At 54.1% G+C, this 21134-nt stretch overlaps 1 protein-coding gene and 1 long non-coding RNA gene across 4 annotated transcripts in view; one reads left to right on the top strand and one right to left on the bottom strand.

Moving 5' to 3' along the window:
* Positions 1-1784: 1784 nt before the first annotated feature.
* LOC120603638 (uncharacterized) lies at positions 1785-4138 on the bottom strand. The gene is made up of 2 exons (XR_005653054.1): positions 2713-4138; positions 1785-2621 (listed from the first exon to the last, which is right to left on the bottom strand). It is a non-coding gene; the product is annotated as an uncharacterized LOC120603638 (long non-coding RNA).
* A 159-nt stretch (positions 4139-4297) lies between these two features.
* Positions 4298-21134, top strand: part of SRC (SRC proto-oncogene, non-receptor tyrosine kinase) — a 49914-nt gene continuing 33077 nt past the window's right edge. Inside the window, exon 1 of one of the 3 annotated variants that reach the window (XM_039864303.1) lies at positions 4298-4458. The gene's annotated coding sequence lies outside the window, so the exon portion shown is untranslated. The remainder of the gene's footprint in view (positions 4459-21134) is intronic. The other 2 variants (XM_039864301.1, XM_039864302.1) reach the window with 2 other exon arrangements.

Here is a 21134-nt window from a genome sequence, read left to right on the forward strand (position 1 = left end):
CCTCCTGACTGCTCTTCTCTGACCCTGTGTCTGCTTCCCACTCAGTGACAACACATCTCCCCAGGTCCTTCTCTGCTCACAACCCTCCATGGCTCCCCACTGCCTCCAGGACAGAAGCCGAGCCTGGCATTTAAGGATCTTCAGGGCTCGCCCCAGCCACCCTTCCCACCTCAGTTCCCCCACTCCAGCCACCCATCAGGTTGTGCTCTGTTAAACACTGCTCTGGTCGTAGTTCCAAACACAGTGGTGTTTTTGACCTCTGTGTCTTTGCTCATGCTGTTCCCTCTGCCTGGAACACCTCTGTCTCATTGTCACCTGAAATCACCTCTTCAGGCTTCTTTACTCTCCATAGTCAGCCTCCTTTCCTCACCAGCCCTCACTCCAGCACACACGTTGGGTTAGGGGCTCCTCCTCTGGGCCCTGCAAGCCCCCTGCGCTCGCCCCATTGCTGTGCCTAACACACTGTCCATGCTTTCCTGCTTCTCCAGACTGTGAGCAACTCCAGGCAGAGACCACACCTGGTTTGTTCACTGCCATATCCTTAGCACCTAGCGCAGACCCTAGCAACATAGTAAATGCTCAGTAAATATTGACTGACCAGAGGAAGAAAGAGTGAGGCTTAGTCAGAGGCTGGGGAGTGGGGAGAATTCCAGGCAGAGGGACCTGCAAGTGCTGAGCTGATGTGATGGAGCTGACAGCACAGAGGCAGGTTTGGAGGAAGAGAGAAGGGGACCGGGCCCCCTAAGGGAAGCCTAACCGAGGTCCATATTGGTTGATGCACTTGAAGTGGACATCGCTGTATAAACTGTAAAGTGCAGTGCTATGGAAGATGGCAAGCCCGTTTTACTGCCTCAAGCTAGAGCCTGCACATTTTTTCACCCCATCCTTTAGTCCTGAGATGGGGAATAGACAACTCACAGCAAACCATCTGGGGAATGACAGGGCTGGTCTGGAATTTCCCACTGAGTGCCTGTGATAGGTTCAGCTTTCTGGTCACTGCTCCAAGGGTGAGTGGGGGGCTTGGGGTGAGTGCTACAAATAGTCCACCATGAAGCCAGAGCAACCGGGGCCCTGGGGTAAGTGCAGGCAGTGCCACTGATCTCATGTCATGGGCAAGCTCTTGCTGAAGGGTCCGCTGCCAGTTGTGTGGGGTCAGGCCTCACTCTCTACCAGGGGTCCCCAATCTCTGAGCTGCAGACCAGTACCAGTCTGTGGTCTGTTAGGAAGCAGGCTGCGTAGCAGGAGGTGAGCGGTGTGCAAGGGAGCGAAGCTTCATCTGTATTTGCAGCCACTCTCCAGTGCTAGATCACCACCTCAACTCCATTTCAGATCATCAGGCATTATTACAGTCTCATAGGAGCACCAGTCCCTGGTGCCAAAAAGGTTGAGGACTGCTGCTTTACACTCTCCATCCTGCCCTTATGTGTGGCTTTGACCCATGTGATGGGAAGGAGGGAAGAGTTTTTAAAGACAGACGACTGTGTACAACAGATGCTCATCATCTCAACGAGGTTGACATTGACATCTGTCATCTGCTGGGTGCTTTGGTTTGGGAAATTGACTTTCTTGGTGTTCTAGGCCTGGCCCAGGGCTGTGTATACTGTCCTGTGTTTGCTGTCTATTAATGATGATGAATGTTTTGTAGGTATTAAGCAATGAGTTGCTGTTTTACTAACGATGTTTGAAGTAAAATAATGTGTATCTATCCACCAGGCCAGACCAGAAACTATCTTGGGAGTTGGCAGGGTTGTTGCCCCACTTTATTGATGAGTAAACTGAGGCTCAGAGAGGGCAGAGTCATACAGTCAATGAAAGGAAGAGTTGGAACTTGAACTCTTGTACGTGGATCCCTAGTCAGCGTGTTCTCCCCAGCCAACTGTGCAGCCTCTGCTCTGTGTTGGGCGTGGGCCAGGCCACAGTCCCTGCCCTCAGGGTGGGGACAGACACACCCTGAATAGATGGGGCGTGCCTCCATCAGGGGTTTGTCAGGCAGCATGGCCTAGAGGAGGTGGCATTTGCTCAGGAACTTGACGGACAGGGAGGTTTGGGAAGCTAGAGATGTGGGGCGAGTATTCCTGGCAGGGGTTACGGTCTGAGTAAAGGCCCAGAGGGATGGTTCAAAAGAATAGTTATTTCCAAGGCTCAATAATGAAACCAGTGTGCTGGCCACATCCTCCTGAAGTGCCTCCTGAGAACCTCAGCCACTGAGCCAAACCCTTGGAGCCAGTGGTGGCTCCAGGTGGAAAGCTGTGTCTGTGCTCGTAGAGCCAAGACTTGTCCAGATGTTTCCCACTGTTCCGAGAGAGTGTGTAGGGAGTGAATGATAATGAGGGCTCACATGTCCTGAGCTTACAGCACCTCATTTTATCCTTGTGTGAGTCTTCTGAGGAAAGCGCCATCAGGAGCTCATTTTGCAGGCTGGCATACTGAAGCTCAGAGAAACGGCATGCTCGAGGTCACAAATCCGAGAAGTGGCAGAGTTTGGACTTGAAGCCAGATCTGTAGGTCCAAAGTGCGCTTTTAAGGCCTCTGTCATCCCAGCTCTAGGAGCCTGGGACTTTCAGTTGAACTCCTGGGGATGAATCTAGTGATGTGCTGGTAAATAGTTAACAACCAGCTCTCTGGAAAGAGAAAAAAGAAGCCTTGATTTGCAGCATTTGCCGATTTCCAAGGTGTAAATACTCTCACAGTGGCCGATATCAAGCTACCAACCTGACATCATTGAACCTAGAGTGGTAAGAGACAGCTCTGGTACACCACAGGATGAATATTCTACCCCTAGCCCAGTGTGGCCAGTAAAAACCTTCAGACACGTCTGAGGAGTAAAGGAGGGCTGAGAAACCTGCTCCTCCAGGCCGGAGCCCGCCCAGAATCCTGGGAAGCTGTGGTTAATCTTTAAGCCAGTCTTGCAAACAATTGCAGCCATTTCACCAGGGACTTCAAGCAGCCCCTTCCCCCTCAAGCTTCAGTTTACTAAGCATGAGAGCTACCATTTGTTCAGCACAATCTTAGCCACAGTCACACTTGCCAGTTTTAACCTTCCCAGGAGTTCTCCGTGACCACGTTCATTCCTGTGACTTAATACAAGGTGCGGCAGGTGGGCAACTAGTCTAGATTTGAACCCAGATTAGTCTGGCTCAAGGCCTTGCTCATTCCTGATCTCCTGGATGCTATTTTGTACCCGGAGGTCTTTGCCTCCCATAGCCTAGGGTTCCCTTCCCAGCTCCTCCCAGAAGAAATCCAGGCCTGGTGCCATTTGACCTGGCTGGGCCTCGGTTTCCCATCGGTGAAATTGCAGAGAAGGAAAGTGGAGGCAGGTGGCGGTGGTATTTAGAGCTGGGTTCAGGCCCACCTTCCCTGGTGCCGTGATTCCAAGGGGACAGGTGAAGAGCCAAGGGTGGGCTGCCCGCCCCTAGTAAGGCAGCCCTGAAGCCTGGCCCAGGTGATGCTGGGAGTACGATAGGGTCACATAGTGGGGGCTGTGGTGGCTAAAGCGGCACTTCTTCAATGTCCACTTTCTCTGCTCTACTCCCTGTCCCCTGCATCCAGATGCACGTCACCTCTTTATTTACTTAGAAGTGTATTGTCACTAAATACCTTCTTCGCCCCCTCCTCAGCGTGAATGTTCAGATCTCGATGACTTTGATGGGCCGCCTTGGTTATTTTTTATTAAAGCCCATTAAAATGAACCTATAGCTATTAAAATCAATATTTCTCCTCCCTACACTGTCCCTCAGGCCCCAGTCCCCATTTTGAGAAACTAAGGTCAAGGCCAGAGTCCAAGGTTCTCGTAGGCGAGGCCTTCTCTGTGCCTCAGTCTCCTCATCTGTAAAATGGTGATAATCATCCCCAGATGGTTGTTAGGAAAAGGTTCTAAAGTCTACCCAGCCACCGGCAAGAAGCGAGCTCTCCATTAGTGCTGGTGTCACTATTATTACTAATAATTGCAGGAGAGGTGGATTTGAGATAGATTGGGGGGGAGGGTTGGGGGAAATTAGAAAGGGCATTTTGGCAGGAGGGCAGATGGGGGGGTCCCCCTGTGTGGGCCCCTCTCACGGGGCGGGGTGGGGGGCGGGGCTCTTGTGCCCCATGCCTCCGCCCCCCAATCCCCTGCGGCGTCTGGACCCCTGGCTCGAATGTGGCGGGGCCGCGCATGGGTCTTTTCCGAGTCACCGGCGGGGAATCTGTCCCCGCGCGCTTCCTCCTTCCTCCTCCTCCCGGCGGCTTGCCCGGCCCCTCCTCCCTGCTCTCGCGCTCCCTCCCTCCTCTTTCCCTCCCCGGGCCGCCGCCTCCTCCTCCTCCTTCCTTTCTCTCTCGATCTGTCTCTCCCGGCCCGGAATCCATTCCGGCCTGGGAGCCGGAGCGGCCTGGCAGCCGTCTGCCCGACCCTCTGGCGGTCCGGCGGTCGGTCCTCCCGTGCGTCTGTCTGCGGGTGCGCTCGCCTAGCCGCCGGCCCAGGTGAGCGTCCCTCCGCCGCTCCGCGAGCCCCCTGTCCCGGCCGGCGTGGGGAAGCCCCCGCCCGGGGCCACCCTGGCGTCCGATCGCCGGGCCGCTGGGGGGTCTTGTCCACCCCTTCAACCTCCACCCCCCGGGCTGAGCCGCGATCCCCGAGCGCTGGGCGGGCGCACGGGGATTTGCCCAGCGCGGCCTTTTGTTATGATGCTGCTGGGTGCGGGGGCTGGGCGGGGGTCGCGGGGGTCCTGCCGGCCCGAGGTTCTCCTCCGGTTCGTCCTCCCCTACGAGCCCCCTTAGAGGAGAGAGCCCTGCTGGAGCCCCCAGGCCGGGTCTAGGCCAAATCTGAAATCTGAGCCAGTAGGCGCCACCTCTGGCTGCGGCTGCCCGGCCTGGCGCCCCTGGCCTGGGAGGGGAGGCGGATCGGGGGTCCGGCAGGGTGGGCCTGGGGGCGCTGGGCTAGGGACGCCTGGCCGGGCACAGGGATCTCTCAGTCCTCGTGGGGCTTTGGGTAGGGCCTGGTGCCACCGGCCTTGAAGAGACTGGGTTAGATTATGTTGGTACCCCTTATCCACAGCCCCCGGGATCGCCCCTGGGCAGGCCCAGCCCTCTGCCTGCTCAGAAGTTGCCAAAAGTTTTGGGTTTTCACCACTAGGCTGGGTCCATCTGCCTGCCTGGGCTAGGGGTTGGGGGTGGATTTGAGCCTCAACAGGGCGACCACTTGCCCTGCTGTGTGTCCTCAGACAACTAACTGCTTGCCCTCTCTGAGCTGGGGGTCTTCATCGGTGGCAGGTGGGCCTGGCTGGGATTACTGAGCTGATGGAAAGATGGAGGTGAACAAAAGGGGTGAGCCTGTGGGGTATCAGTTCAGCCTCTGGGGCCTTCACACCGACTGGAGTGTGACAGAACATGTATGGCCCTGGGCGAGGCTTTCTGAGCTTCCGGAACTCTATAGTTGGGGTGGTGGTCCTTGGGTGACCTGGGGTGAGTCCAGGCTCAGCTACAGTGAGCCGAGATCACACTTGGTTTCAAGAATGGGCCAGGCTTGTCTTGTTGCCGATCCTTTTCTCAGCTTCTGGCTGGGGAAGCAAGACACCTAGGTTTCTCATCTCACTGGTTGACCTGGGCCAAGGGACTGCCCTCTGAGTTCCCATATGTGGAATGGGAATCCCCAGGGGAAGAAGCTGTGTGTTTCTGCAGTAGTGGCTTGGCATTTAGTAGTAGGTGCTTAATCAGTGCTTTACTGGATGAATTGCCTAAACTGGGTGGGAGGTGAGTTGCTGGCCCTAGTGGGGCTCATCTCCAGAAGAGGATGGATTGGTGCCCGAAAAGCCGCCTCATAATCCCTTGAGAAAGAAACAGCTCCAGCAGAGTCCTACCACTCAACAGCTGTGTGACCTTAGGCAACTCACTGTTCCCTCTGGCCTTGGCTTTGAATATAAAATGGGCCATTGAGAATGATAGCTGCTAACATCTACTGAGAACCTCCCGTGAGGTGGGGAGTCTTTGTTATGTCCTCATTTTGCTAATGGAGAAACTGAGGTGCAGAGAGGGGAAGTGACTTAACCCAGGCTACACAGAAGCTGGAATTAAAACCTAGACTTCAAAGACTCCATTTCGGCTGCCCTTGAACCCTCCAGTGTTGTGGGAGCAGAATTTTCCCAGTATTGGACCAGGCACGTGGAAGTGTCGGAAAAGACTATACTGGTGAGTGTGATTGCATGGAAGCCACGAGGCCTTTTTGGTGATGTGGTGATGTGTGCCTTGGTGATGTGGTCTTTCCACTGAAGGAAATGATTTATAGTGTGTCACTTCTCTCAGCTGACTGTCTGCCCAGGCTCTCCTGTGTGGTCCTTGGACCTTTGCTCCTGAAGGTGTCTCTGCCCGGAGTGCCCTCTCTTCTATGAGCTGCTTATCTGCTCTTGCTCTTTAGGGCTTAGCTTAAGGCTTACTTTTCCCAGGAAAGCCCCCCAGCTCTCTCCTCTCCCCTAGCCTCTTCCTGGAGCATGAATTATCCCTAGCTTACAGCCAATTCCTGCTTTTGCTTCTTCCCTGATCGTGACCTGGAGGTGGGGGGTTGTTTAGCTCTCTTAAGCCCCAGGAGCCAGGGAGGAGATGGCTCAGTGACCTGCTGACAGGACCCCCCCCACCAATACCCCTGGTCCTCACTTGACCCTGTTTTCCCAAACCTGCCTAGATACAAGCATCCATGACTCTGTATTGAATACTTACTGTGTGCTAGGAGCTTTGAACTCAGGCTGAACGGTGTGGTGATGGGGTTGGCAGCGGGAGCTGTAGGGAGGCATTGGGAGGCTTCCAGGAGATGGTGCTGGGAGGAGCAGCAGTTCACTTATCAGAGAAGGGGACAGGGTATTCTTTTTTTCCCTCTTGCTCAGATACTTCCCAGGGCCCCTGGGGTTGTGGACGTGGTCAGCCTGGGTGAGTCCTTATTGGGGACTTGTGAATAGATCTCTGGCCTCCCAGAAATTTGAGTATAGCGGGTGAGACAAATAGCAAACAAGATGCCAAACAAATGAATATATAGTCACAGATATGATAGGGGCCCAGAGAAAGGTGTGGGGTACAGAGAGATCCTAAAGGAAGTGTGTAGGAGTTGGCCAGGCATGGAGCTAGGGAAAGGGCTTGCCAGGCGGAGGAAACTGTATGTGCAAAGGCCCTGTGGTGGTGGTGGGGGGGTGGAGTATGTGCTGTTACAGAGAAACAATGGGAAAACCTGTGATCTTGGAGCACAGAGAATTTAGGAGGATTGGGTGAGAGGCGAAATGAGCAGATGTTAGCAAAGCTGAACCATGTGGAGACATGTGGGCCTTGAGGAGGAGTTCTGCCTTCACAAGGGGGCTGATTGCTCTCCCCTTTATGAACAGCCCCAATCTGAAGGCCAGGGGTACAGAGCTGGCCAAGGCACCTGGTAGAACTAACTCTGTGGGCAAGTATTCTGTGGGGGCCTAGATCAGGTGTTAAGAGGAGGAGGCATTTGAGGCTGGGCTTTAAAAGTGGAGGAGGAGTTCACTAGCAGGAGGGCAGGAGAGGGTGAGAGCCAGGGGTTGGGAAAGTGCAGTGCAGGGTGGCTGGAGGCTGGGAGTGAGGTGCGGAGCAGGGAGAGGTCAGCTGGAGACCAAAGGTGTGGTAAGGGCTCAGGAGTCACACAGGCCTGGGTTCCGGTTCTGACTCCCTCTACTTGTGTGTCTTTGGGTCATACACTATAGCCATCTGAGACTTAATTTCCTTGTCTTGAAAATGGGGACAATAAATATCTCCCTATCAGGCGAGGGTTAAAGGAGGGCTGTATGCCCACTGCCTGGCACCAGTAGGTCCTGTGTGGTGTTACATTGGGCGGGTTGAGTGGCTCAGTGGATCTGGTCTTGATAGCTGTGTGGTAGAGGCTTTGAGAGAATGATCTCGCTGAGTCTGAAGGTGCTGGTCTAGGCAGGTCTGGCCTAGGAAAGGATGTCGGCAGCCAAAACCACCCATGCGCCGGGCGACTTGAGTCCCTCCATGCCCTCTCTGTGTGAGGAGGCCAAACTGGGGAGGTGGGCCTCGCTAATCCCAGCACTGGCGCATTTTCCAGATGTAAATACTAAGACCAGAGAGAAGAAGCCACTTGACTAGAGTCTCCCAGTTGCTAAGTGACAGGGCTGAACCTAAGCTGTAGGGCTCTGTATGCCTAGTCCGGTGCGGGGCACTACCAAGGACTTCTCATGTCCCTGAAGGCCTTTGAGCCATATCAAAGGCCCTCCATCCCCCTTGCTCTGGGCTTTTTGACTCCAGCCTCATTTCCTGCCTCTGTGGTGTGGCCATCTTACACCTCTATCTCCCTTTGGGTTCCCATAGCCCTTTACTTCCCTTCTACTGCCCCCTTCCCCTTATCTCCATGGTAAACTGTTCTGGTTTCTATTCGAGCCCCTGGGGGAGGTACTTCCTCTGGGTTACCTCAGTTTCCTCATCTCTGAAGTGGGATAATATGAGTCATGGCTCCCAGAATGCCCAAGAGGACTGAAATAAAGCATTTCGCGCCTGTTAACTTGATAAATAGCAGTGGGGAAGAACTAGATATGGACTCAAGTCCTTCCTCCTCTGGCAGCTGGCATACCCTTCCTGTGACTCAAGTTTTTGAACCTGTAAAATGGGCACGGGGCTTGCACCTAGTAGGGCCACAGGGTGGTTGGGGTGAGGCTATACCTTAGTGGCTTACTTAGTGGCTGGCTTTGCATCACTGTTCGGGGGGAGGGTGGCCCAGTAGATACCTCCCCTGTGTTCAAGGCCCCATTCCCAGCTGTATGTCCAAAGCGAATCACTTAGTCTCTCTGAACCTCAGAGTTTGCATCCCTACCTTGTAAAGATGAAATCAACTAATGTCTCCCAGCAGCTCGATTCTTGTGGATGCTCAGTAAATGTTATATTTTTCTTCTCCCTTCTTTCCCTGTGAGGGCTCAGGTATTATCTAGTCTTGTGTTGGCCTGGGGCTCAAATTCCCCAGATCTGGATTGCTATGTTGAAAAGCATTCTGATGCCAGTCTTGGCTTTCATGGGAGAGAGTGCTGTGATAAATTAGTAATGTCTGCCCTGGACAGAGGATTAGAGAGCATCCTATGTGTGCCATCGGTTTGTTATTTCTGGTTTATTCTGACCTTTTCTTCACAGATGGGGGAAATGAGGCCAGAAAGACCCAGGATACATTATCTGAACTGGGAGAAAAAGAAACATCTCTTGTCTTTTGATCCAGGGCTCTCTCTGCCTAGCAGACCACCCCTCTTCACAGCCTGGGTGGGCCGAGTCAAGGGGTCAGTTATTGGGGAGCATCCTAGAACTGGAAGCCAGACCCCCCATTTCCCCACTCCTTGCTGTGGCAAGCAAGCGACTTCCCTCCAAACTGAGCCCTAGTCCCTCCCCTCCCCCTGGAACTATCCAGAGAAGTTCCAGAATAAAATGAGAAGCCTGAGGGGAGGAGAACCGGATGATCTTGGCCAAGTCTCTTCCTGTTCTGGTTTTTGGTTTCCTCTCCTGTATGGTGAGGGCCCCTCTCTCATTCGGTGATGGGGATCCCAGCTGGGGAGTTCTCCAGGGGCAGGTCTGGCCGAGTCTTCCTTGATGCCGGTGTGTGGCTGAGGATGTCAGAGGGGCTGTGGAGATGTCGAGAAACTATGGGAAGGGCCCTTTGAACCCTCAAGCTCCAGGTGCTGGGGATTGGAAGTCGGGGTTGAGGTGGTGCTGGGAATCTTGGCCTCCCCCATCAATTATCTTCTGGTCTACTTTGTCCGGATTTGTGGCCTTGACTTTTACTCTGTCTGATGTCAGTGTCTTTGCATTGTGTCCTCCCTAGCCAGGTCATACATAGTAAGGTGACTTATTCCATCCCTTGACCCATTATGGAGTGGGCAGAACTTTTGCCCTATTCATAGAAGAGGAAACTGAGGCTCAAAGAGGCCAAGGTCCAGGGCTATGGTCACTTAGCACGGTGAAGTGTGAGCCCAGACTTCTGGCTTCTGGGTGATTTGTGGCATCCAATTCCCACTAAGTCTGCATCAGATTGGCTGAAATCTTCCCCTAGGTAGGAGCAGGTATCCTGACTCTCTGGGCTTCCAGCTCTGGGTGATGGATCTCCACTTGGATCTGGAGTACTACGATCTTGCCGGGAACCCTCAGCTCCTAGGAGTGGCATGTCAGGGTGCTCAATGGATGGTCATGGCATAAGGGGAGCAAAGCCTTTGGAGCCAGATGGATCTGGGTTAGAATCCTGACTCTACCACTTGTTTGTTGTGTCTGATTGTGGGAAAATGATTGTTCTGAGCCTTGGTCTCCCCATTTGTGAAATGGGAATGACAGCTTTGTCAAGGTGATGTGAGGATCAGATGAGCTAACGTGTGTCTGCTCTGGTGTAGGGCCTGCTTAATGTTTCTGAGTGCCTTTGATCATGAAGGTAATTCCCTCATGAGATGGGAATTCTGGGCCTCTGCAGGCCAGCTGATCTGAAAATCCCAAGGGCTGAGCTTGGAACCTGTGTCCATAGTGGGCTTGTCTTATGAGGGGGGCGCTGGGTGAAGGTTAACTAGAGACAGATAAGTTCCATGGCTGGATTGATTGGAAGCTGCTGTCTCCATCCAGCCTCCCTGAGCCTAGCTCCCGCCTCAGCCTGTGCCTGCCTGTGACTTGTCAAAGCCTCCTGATGCCCTCATTCCTGACATTCAAGGCCCTCTCACTGAATGTGTCCATCTCTCTGAAGGTGGCCACTGATCGAGCATTGGGTACTTTATGTCTTTGCCTGCTTGGCCTGAAAGGCAGCTGAAGCTCAGAGAGAGGCAAATGGGCCCAGGATCCACAGCAAGGGCTCCTGGAGGTGCTGTTGGTCTGGGCTAGAGCTCTGTTCACACCCCGCATCGTCTCCCATATTTCCCTTTTGCTCAGGTGACCCGTAAGCCTTTCCGAACCACTGGCTGTCTTCTTGCTTGCCCTGGGATGTCCAGCCTTCAGGCCTTTGCCTCTGGGGTTCCCATGGCCTGCTGCTCTCCCTGTCAATACCCTTTGAGAGGCTAAGTGGCCTCTGCCTCCAGAAGGCTTTTGCTGACCACTCTCTCTGCCCCAACCTGAGTCCATACTTCCCTCCTCAGCACCCGCATTGCTCTTTCTCTGCCCTCTGTCATGGCTCTGACATGTTCTGCCTTAGATGGCAAGTCATGGGACTCTCTTTGCTACTGTGGGAGTGCAGTAATAATCATCACTCTGAAGGGTGCCACACTTTATAGTTTATGAAGCAATTTTTACAATCATCTCTGAGCATCCTCAAGCAGGGCTGGGAAGGAGACAGATCATAATACTCTTTATTTGGCAGGTGCAGAAACTGAGGCCTCAAGTTAGGGTCATGCCAGGTGCTCTCTATGCTTGGACAGAAGGAGCCTCCCTCCCACCCCCACGAGCCCCATGTCTCCCCAGGCAGGAACCCTCTCTCTCAGAGTCCCATGAAAGCCTTGACTTATTGTCCAGAGGAGAGTCTGGAGTTTCAGAGAGATGAAATGACTTGTCTGAGGTCACATAGCCTGGAAGGCTGACAGAGCTGGGAGGGTTCCTTGTAGGAATTAGAGAAGGGACAGGTTGTGTCCACCTCCTTACCCCTTCTGAGTACAGAATCAGATACAACCATGATCCTGAAAGAACAGTGAGCTGCAAGGACCAGCCTTGGATTCTTTCAATAGTCATTAATTTCCTTCAGCACATAGTTGAGCCTTTGCTGAGTGCCAGGTGAACGGTTGTGCCTGATCTTCGCCGCATCCCTGTGAGGCAGCCCTTCTGGCTCTGTTTCACCAAAGAGGAAACTGAGGCTCAGAGAAGCAAAGGGGCTTGCCTGAGGTCACCCAGTGCATGGATTTGGACCCAAGGCCTTCTGAACACCGCAGGCCAGGCTGAGCCCTTCTCTGCCTCCTGCCTGACCCCTGACTGCTCCTCTGGCCTCTTGTAGCATCCCTGTCAGGGCAGTGTGAAGGCCAGGAGGCTCCTCTGGGAAGCCACCGCGGGCTTCCAACCCCAGGGGCTTCTCCTCTGCCTCCAACTGTTGTCACCCAATAGCTGTGCGATAGAAAGGGAAGTCAGTTCACCTTTCTGTGCCTCAGTTCCCCCATCTGAAAAGCAGGCAGCATCCGCAGCATGGTCTTGTCCTAGGGAACAAGTGAGGTATTGTGCATGATGCTGTCAGTGATGCCAGCGCATAGTTAAGCACTCAGTAAATGGCAGCTGCTCTTTTATTATGATTTGTATTAACCCGAAGAGGAAAGGAATGACAACCCCGTTCTCCAGACAGGAAGGCTGTAGTGGGTTGTCACAGTCAGAGTTTCCTGGGGCTTATCCCACTTTCCAATGGGGGAACTGTCCCCTTCCGGGACTCAGGTTTCTCATCTGTGCAGTGGGTCTCTGCATGTTGTGAGGGGAACAGTTCCATCACGTTGTCCCAATGTGGCTCCTCAGTCAGCAGCCACCTGAAGGTGAGGGTGGGGGGTAGGTAGGGGTTCCTGTTCTGCCTGGGCTGGTAGGACCATGCCCTATGTACTTTGTTCCTGAGTTATGCCAAGTTCCCAGGGCTGGCCCTGGTTAGGACACTGAAGCAGGCCCTACCAGGCCTTCTGGGCGCCCTGTGGCTGCTGGCACCCAGGACCTATCACACCCCCTGTTCCACTTGCCTCCTCTGCTGTGTGTCCTGGGCAAATGGCTTCTCAGTTTCCTCATCTATGAGATAGGGGCAGGGGGCTTTTCCTCATAGGGCTGTTGGGAAGACTTGATAAGCTCATTCTGCCCAAATGCTTGCCCATGCCAGGCTTGTAGGATGTACCCAAGGATGGTAGGATTTTGACTCTCAGAAGGGAACAGCATTCCAGGCAGAGGACCCACATGAGCAAAGCCTCAGAGATGGGACAGTTTAGGGAGCACCCTGAGCTAGGTGGGGGTAAGTGGGAGAGGACCTTCCACCTTCCAGGATTTGGACCGACCCTGAAGGAAGTGGGCTGGGTATCAGTGCTGATTGTGGCCATGTTGTCCTCTCTGCCCACCCTCCAAACTTTAGACTTCCTTTCAATCCTTGGGAGGGGCCACCTGCCTGCCCCACCCCCACCCCTGCCAGGTGTTCCCAAAGGCCCAGGAACCAGATGAGCCACAGTTCTATTTGGGGACAATTCTGCTGTTCCCGTTTCTATCCTGTGCCCTAGTTTTAGAAACGACGTGGGTTTGGTTACCAGTTGGCCATTTGCAGAAAGGCCCCCCCCATTCCACCCATATCTTAGGTCTGTGGGTAGCGTGGGCAAAACAGGACTCAGTACTGCCATTGGCAGTTGCTCCTGGCTTCTGCCCCTGGGTTCTCTGGGCAGGGAGCTGGCAGCTGGACTCTTGATTACCTGCTGGTGGTGTCTGGGCCTTGTGCTGGGTGCTGGGGACTCCAAAGATGCACTCTGGGAGCAGCCGGCACCCTAGGGGAACCAGACCCAGGCCCTGATCATTGCCCTGCCACGGAGTAAGTGCCATGTGAACTGTGGCAGCCCATTACAATACCAGGAGGGCTTCCCAGAGGAGGTGGTATCTGGCCTGAGGCTTAATGGGTGAGCAGGAACTCAGGAGGAAAAATGAATGGTGAGGGCTTGCTAGGGAGAAGGGACAGCACAGGCAAAGATCTGGATGTGGGAAATAGTTTGAGGAGGTGTAGCCTGGGGAGGTGGGGAGCAGCAGGTCACATACAGAGTAGTTGGTAGTTAGATGGTGACTAGGTTGATCAAGCAAGGCCTCAAGCCCTTGCTAGGATGCTCTGCCTTTGGCCTGGGGCTGCTGAGAACAGGGCAGGCCTCCTGCTGCTGAGGCCTTCTCCTGAAGGTTTGAGGGAGGACAAAGAAAAGGATCTGACCCAGCTCGGGTGCTCAGTTACTATCGCCAAGTGAAGGCAGTCCACAGAGACTGAGATTCCAGAGAGTAATCAAGAATCCCCACCTTGGTCTGGGGCTTTGGAGGGGGTGGATCATGGAAGACTTCCTGGAGAAAGTGGTACATGTGACATACCTGGAAGGATGGGTTGGTTCTCTGAGGGGAGGTGGAGGCTTGAGCAAGGGCCTGAAGGTGTGGCCTGAGCAGCAACTCCTGTTGGAGCTCAGAGGAGCAGTAGAGTTTTGACCTGAGAGGTGGCCGGTGCCAGTGAGTGGAGGGCCTCGGGTGCCTGCTCGGGGAGTCTATATGCTGTCCCTGGGCAGTGAGGAGAGACTGCAGGGCAGGACTGCTCTATCCGGCACCGTAGGTAGTGCCCGACTCAGGGTAGGTGCCCCATTGGCAGTGAGGTGGCCCTGGTGGCTGCACCAAGAACAGATGGGCCTGGAAAGAAGGTAGGTGCTGGCCAGGCATATGACAGGTCTGGGATTGAAAGGGGAACATCGGGGTGAGGGTGGGGGGCCTCTTCTCCCTGGTCTGCCCACCTGTACATCCTTTCCCTGTAGATGCCCGCCTGGCAGGAAGTGGTGGTGACTTGTTGGGGCCTGGCTGGCAGATTCCGAAGGAGCCTGGGGCATGGGCTGGGTGTGGGGCAAGGGCTCTGGGTTCAGGGCCCAGCCTGCCTCCCTCGTTGGGGAGCCTCACCAGGGCAGATGTCTCTTTTCAGGTGCAGGGCCGGGCACAGCTGCTCACTCATGTCTCCAGAAAGGCCCCTCTCCCCTTTTGAACCCAGACAGTCAATTCTCCAGGCACAGTGAGTTGAGAGCCGTAGCTGAAGGCTCTAGTGCCAGATGGGCCTGGATTTGAACCCTAGCTTTGTTCTTTGGCTGGGAGATCTTGGCTAAGTAACTTCGCCCTTCTGAACCTCGGTTTCCCCATCTATAGAAACGAAGGGGTTATGCCAGAGCCTCTCTCCTAGGGCTCCTAGGGAGAGTTAGTGAGATTTGAGAGAACTGTGCCCAGCACCATGCCAGCCCCTGGACGTGGCTTTGGAGCTGTTGGCCCAGCTGACGGGGGGTGCTGGAACCTGCTGTGCGGCTGAGGGTGGCTTCCGGTCTGCCTCAGGCTCTCAGTACTGAGGACAAAGCCCCTTTGTGGTGGGACAGATGGATCCTGGGAGTCTCCCCTTCTTTGGGGACCAGAGGGCCGCCTGCCCCTCCTCTTCACCCAGTTCCCCTGAGGGAAGGAGCGTCCTCAGACTGAGAGCATGGGAAATGAAAGTCGGGTTGTGCAGGAGGAGTAGCCAGACTGGCTGCAGCTGTTTAGGCCAGAGCCTGGCTGGTGAACTTGGGAAGGCCATTCCCTTCTCTGTGCCACCTTCTCAGAGCCCTGGGCATCCCTGGCAGGTGTCAAGCCCGCTTTGTGTGCCCTGTTCATCCATCCATCCATCCATCCATTTGTTCGCTCATTCATTCATTACCAAGTCCTCACTCCATGCTAGGCCCTGTGCTTTTGGCCAATGTCCCTTCTGACTGCATGGTATCCAGCTGTTAACTATTTTGAATATTATACCCGCTGCAGAGTATTCAGCTCTGAGACAGAAGTGGCCCCTGTCCTCATCAGACATGTACTCATACAGTGAGTTATGTTATCAGAGCTGTGGTCTATGCTAGGAAGGAGAAGTTGAAGGTCCTCACTTGAGCTGGGGGAAGTCAACTTTTGAAATGAGACTCAAAGAGAGAACAGAGTTGGCCGGGTGTGTTGCCATTTAAACAGGTAGTCAGGAAGGGCCTCTCGGAGGAAGTGACATTTTAGTAAAGCACCTAAAGGAAATGAGGGAGTGAGGCATATAGGTGTCTAGGGGAAGTATGCTCTGGGTGGCGGGAACAGCAAGAGCAAAGGCCCTGAGGCAGAGGCGTACTGCAGTCTCGGGGGAAGGGAGAAGCAGCTAGTATGGAAGCCGAATGAATGAAGAGAGTCCATTGTAGGGCCTTGGAGGCCCCTGTGAGGACTTTGTCCTTAGTCTTGGAGTATAGGGGCTATGAGGGGTGTTAAGCAGGATCGAAGGATTCAGACTGACATTTCAGAAAGGTTCTCTGCCTCCAATCAGCCAGATTGGAGGAGGAGGCTGGGCTTAGACTAGAAGGTGGCTATGTGGGAGGGAAGGAAGTGGATTCAGGATGTGTTTAGAGGTGGGACTGACAGGGCTCGGAACTGGGTTACATGGGGGCCAGGAGGAATTATCCTTCCTCTTTGGGCTGCTAGTGATGAGGCTCTGCCGTAGACTACTATGCGGTTCGGGTTCATGTTTGCTCCTCCTTTCCCTAATCCTTCTGGAGGCACATAGGTCCAGCAGCTTCTCCACCTTGTCCCGAGGGCTGGACTGAGTCCTCTAGTTCCTGTGGCTTTAAACAATGGCATACTTTAGGTAAAACTGGCAAGATCCGACCCTTTTCACAGATGAGAAAATCGAGGCTCAGAGTGTTACACCCACAGCCTGGTAACACAGTGGGACAGTGTTGAGTCTCAGCTGCTCAGGACTTAGGGAATCTATGGATTTGGGGGATACAGATCCTGCTCCCCAAATTCTAGCCAAAGTTTTGAGGTATATATGAGATTTCTTTCTTGCCCTGAACTGTCTTGGGGAGATGGAGGCTACCCAGTGTGACCTCAGGATGGAGTTGAGGGCCTGGACTCCGGCTTGCCATGGGACCTGGGCCTCTGCTGGAAAATGGGCACAGGATGGTCCCTACCATACAGTGCTGTCGGGAGGATCAGATGAAACGGTGCACGTAAAGCACTGATGCCAGGCATAGAGTAAGCGTTTAGTAATCAGCACGTATCTTGATTACTGTTGTTTTCGTGGGGAGCAAGGACACGTGTGCAAGTGTGGGCTCTGGCCATGTCCACCCTCAGAGCTGAGCAGCAGGGCTGGAGTTGCCAAATGATAACTCAGCCCCTTGAGATTGAAGGTCCCTGGAACCCATGTGGGGAAACTGAGTCCAAAAAGGGCACAGGATTGGCTATGCAGCAACTTAGGACAGAGAAGGCTTTTACACCAGGTCACCTGCTGCTTTGACCTGCTTTAGCGCCACCCACTTCTAGGCCTAGCCCTTCCCTCTGGGGCTTCCAGGCAGTGGCCAGGTCCTGGCAGGAAGGGATCTTTCCCTCTACAGGGCAGGTCAGAGTCTGAAGGCTGGAAAGGGGTCCCCTTCCTGCCCATGAAGAAACCCAAGAGCCACAGGGGCTGGAACAGTCTCGTCTCTGCAGGGCTGAGATTGGTAGGAGCTTCACAGTCCACTTGCTTAGCCTCTGCCCTCCCCGGGCTACGGGTCCTGTCCCCAGCAGCACCCCTCCATCTCTCTGCCGGTGCCAGCCCAAGCCTGCAGTGCCCCACCCCACCGCAGCCACACTGGCAGAGCCGGTTTGAGGACTGTCAGTTCCTAGCATGTTTGCAACATGAACACGGGACCAGACATGTTCTGGCTGCCCTGGCCCACAGGTGGCCCCTGGCTCACTCATCACTCACTCCTTGCTCACTCAGCAAACATCCAGCAAACATCCCCTGGTACCTTGTCCATGTCTAAGCCCCTGCCAGGCGAGATTGGGGCCTGGAGTTGTCTCAGACTTGCACGTGGCCCTGTATATATCAGGGTGGTCAGAGGCTCTGCCACCCCAACATGCCAGGCAGTGAGTGGTAGGAGAGTGCAGTGGTCGGGGCAGAGGCTATGGAGCCAGACAGACCTAGGGCTAAGGCCTATACCCCTTCATTTTGTGGGGCCCTGGGTAGGACCCATTCATCCATCCTTCCATCCCTCCCTCCCTCCTTTCCACAAATATTTACTGAGCGCTACGACTCTATACCAGGCTATATTCTAGAGGCTGGAGATACAGCAAAGAACCAACCAGACAAAAATCTCTGCTCTCACAGAGCTCATTTTCTAGGTAGGGAAACAAAATCCCAGCAAATAAGGAAAATATACACGTGGTCTGTAAGAGAGTGACAAGTGCCACGGAGCAAATGGATAGCGGGGGAGGGGTGGAAATGTAATTAGAGAGGTTGCCTGGGGAAGAAAGACCTCTCCCAGAAGCTCACCTCTGAGGAGGGGAGGGAGGAGTTTTGTTGTTCCCTGGGGGAAGAGAATGCAGGTAGAGGGAACAGCCAGTGCTAAGACCTTAAGGTAGGGGGTGATGGAGTGTAGGAGGAACAGCCGGGAGGCCAGGGGAACTGTGTGAGCTGTGGGGAGAACGGAGAGAGAAAAGGGCAGAAAGATGGAGGGCTGATAAGGGAGGGCCTCTGGGCCATTCTAATATTGGCTTTTAACTCTGAGTGAGATGGGCGCCTCGGGAGGGTTCTGAGTGCATCTGGCTGCTGTGTGGAGAACAGACCGTGGGGGTGAGGGGGGAGGCAGGTGGGTTACTGCATTAGTCTTGAGGGGGCAGGGATGATAATGGTACCCAGGCGAGAGAGGCAGTGGTCTTGAGGGAAGGGGGCCATACATTGTTTTTGCATTATTTCATTTAATCTTCCTTTCTAAACTCTGTTACAGAGGCATATTAGTATAATCAATCTCCACAAACCCGTCACGGAACCCCAAGCACCACCAACTCAAGGCCTGTTCTGCCCGCTCCATACCTGTTCCATCTCCCCCCCTCCCCCTAATCCTGTGTCATTTTAAAGCACATGCAGCCTGTGTACATCTTTTAGTATGTATCTCTGAAAGATAAGGACTCTCGTGTTAAGAAAGTAGCCACAAAACCATAATCCATCTAAAAGAAATGAGCAATAATTCCTCATATCAGCAAAAGTCCCCTCCTCCCTAACATATTTTGAAGGGAAGCTGATCCCTCTGGGCCTCCCTCTCTTTGTCATAAAGTGAGGTTTATGGCAAAAACAGCTCCTCCTCCCAGGCTGTTGTGAGAGAATCCGGATAAGATGCTGAGCACAGGGCCTGGCACACAGTAGGTGTTCAACGGATAACAGCTGCTACTATCGTGGATTGATGGCAAACACCTATGGCACATTTGCTAGGGTCTGGGCTCTGTGCTAAGCGCTTCACAAATATGAATTCAATGTAACACAACAATCCTCGGAGGAAGGTTACTGTTTTTATCCCTATTTTATTGGTGAGGAAGCAGAGACACGGAGATGTGGAGTAACTTTCCCGAGGTCGCACAGCTAGGAACGGTCAGAGCTGGGTTTTAAACCTAGGCAGTTCAGCCTTTAATCCCCGTGTGGTGGAGGCTTTGTGAGCCCAGAAAAAGAGGGATGTGCATCTCGGCACAGGGGGCAGGCAAGGTCAGGTATTGCCTGTGGTCAGGCCCAAAGGGTACCCTGGAGTTCATGAGGGGCGCAGGAGTCAGGGAGGCTGGTGGCGAAGCTTTAGGGGAGAGAACAGCACGTGCCAAGGTCTAGAGGCCAGAGGGTAATTATGAGTTGAAGAGAGGATCATGGGGTATGGAGGAGGGAGCATGCAGCAGGCTGGAGCTTTAAGGGTTTTGGCCATCTTGCTGACCACTGTCCCCAACCTCAGAATAACATGTCCTTTCTCTCAGAGATCTGCCAGAGGCCCCATTGCATGGATGAGTAAAGGGAGGGCTGGACCTTCCCAAGGTCACACAGCCAGGGTAGGCCACCTGTGGGCTTTGAGTGTGGGGGCTTGAGCTCAAGCTGACTGTGTGGAGGGGCCTAGCCACCAGGTGCTCCTGCCCACCAGTGTCCCCACTGTATGCACGTGGGTGGGGAGGAGGGGGCACTGTGTGTTCTCAGAGCAGAGAAGCAGCCAGAGCTGCTGGCAAGAAACGGGCGCCGTGGGCAGGGGCCGGCTGGTGACTATTCCCCCAAGGCCCATCAGCCATCAGCCAGTGGGGGTGGGGCAGCCAGGGGAGCCTGGGAGAGATGACCTTGGAGAGATGGGAGAGAGCGAAACTTGTCACCTTATTGTTCCCTGTAGTCATGCCCTGATCCTGGGGGTTCTGCTAAGGAGTCCTTGGCATGCCAGGGCCTCTGTCCAGGTACAGATGCTGAGGCGCGAGAGGAGGCATGACTTATCCAAGGTCGCACAATGATTCCGATGGAGGCCTTCCACTCAGCCATGTGGTGGCCAGCCCTCATCAGGCCAGGCCAGGTGGTACCTGGCAGGGTGAGACCTGCCTGATCTATGGGTCGTTTGTGGCCAGCATCTCCTCTTCCTGCTCCATTTCAGCCCAGCACTCTTGGTCCTGGTGCTCTAAGAATCTTATCTTTAGTCCCGGTGCCTACACTCTCATTTGAGGGCTGGCCTCCGCCTTGCTATGTGACCCGGGGCTAGACACCCCGCTCTCAGACCTCATGCCTGCGCCATAGGCCAGCAGTGACCCAGTTAGGCTGGGCCCACTCAGTCCAGACCTCTCACTCGATAAATTCCTATATAGCTGACCTTCCTGCCTTACGGCCTTTGCATGTATCATGCCCACTTCCTGGGCTGTGCTTTTTAAGCCTTCTTGCAGATACAGTGGAGAGAGGATAGGTTTTGGTACCACTGGGATCTGGATTGGCATCCTGGCTCTCCACTTTCTGGCTGGGGCAGCTTTCTGGAGCCCCCATATCCTCATGTATAAAATGAATGTGGCCACAGCTTGCTCCAGGGCTGTTGGGAGCACTGAAGGGGTGACATGAACCCCAGGTAGGATGATGTGAGGGAGAAAAGTGTGGGTCTCCACATCCTCATCAGTATACCCCATTCCATCCACCAGCCTGCACTAGAGCAGCCCACAGCGTTGAGTTCTGGGGAGGGGACCACCAAGAAGAGCCCAGCCACAGGCTTCTTCCTTGGGCCCTTCCCTGTGGCCCTGGCTGGCAACTCTCTTTAGGGAGAAGCTCAGAGTGGGAGGGACTTGTCACTCAGCTGCCGAGAAGTGGGATTTTAATCACCTCATTTAACCTGTCTGTATTTCAGTTTCCCTATCTGTGAAATGGGGTGATAGGAATGGCACACAGTAGGTGCTCAAGAAATAATTAGCTATTACTACCGTCATTATTCATATTCCTTCACTCTGAGGCAGGAATCCTTTCTATATTCAGAAACCATTGAAGAAAAACTCCTTAGTTGAGCAGGCAATTCTTTTGAGATTCTGAAGGAAGAAAAGGCAATCAGGTCAAGATCCCTGTCCATGGAGAACTCACGTTCTAGTGTGGGAGGTCGCAGGGAGGCAGGAAGAGGACGCAGCCCCACCTGTGCGATGGGTGTATTGGACCAGCACCATCTCCCACGCTGCTCCAGGCTCAGCTTCAT

The sequence above is a fragment of the Pteropus medius genome, unplaced genomic scaffold (genome assembly GCF_902729225.1).
Source record: "Pteropus medius unplaced genomic scaffold, Ma_sr-lr_union100, whole genome shotgun sequence".
NCBI lineage: Eukaryota > Metazoa > Chordata > Mammalia > Chiroptera > Pteropodidae > Pteropus > Pteropus medius.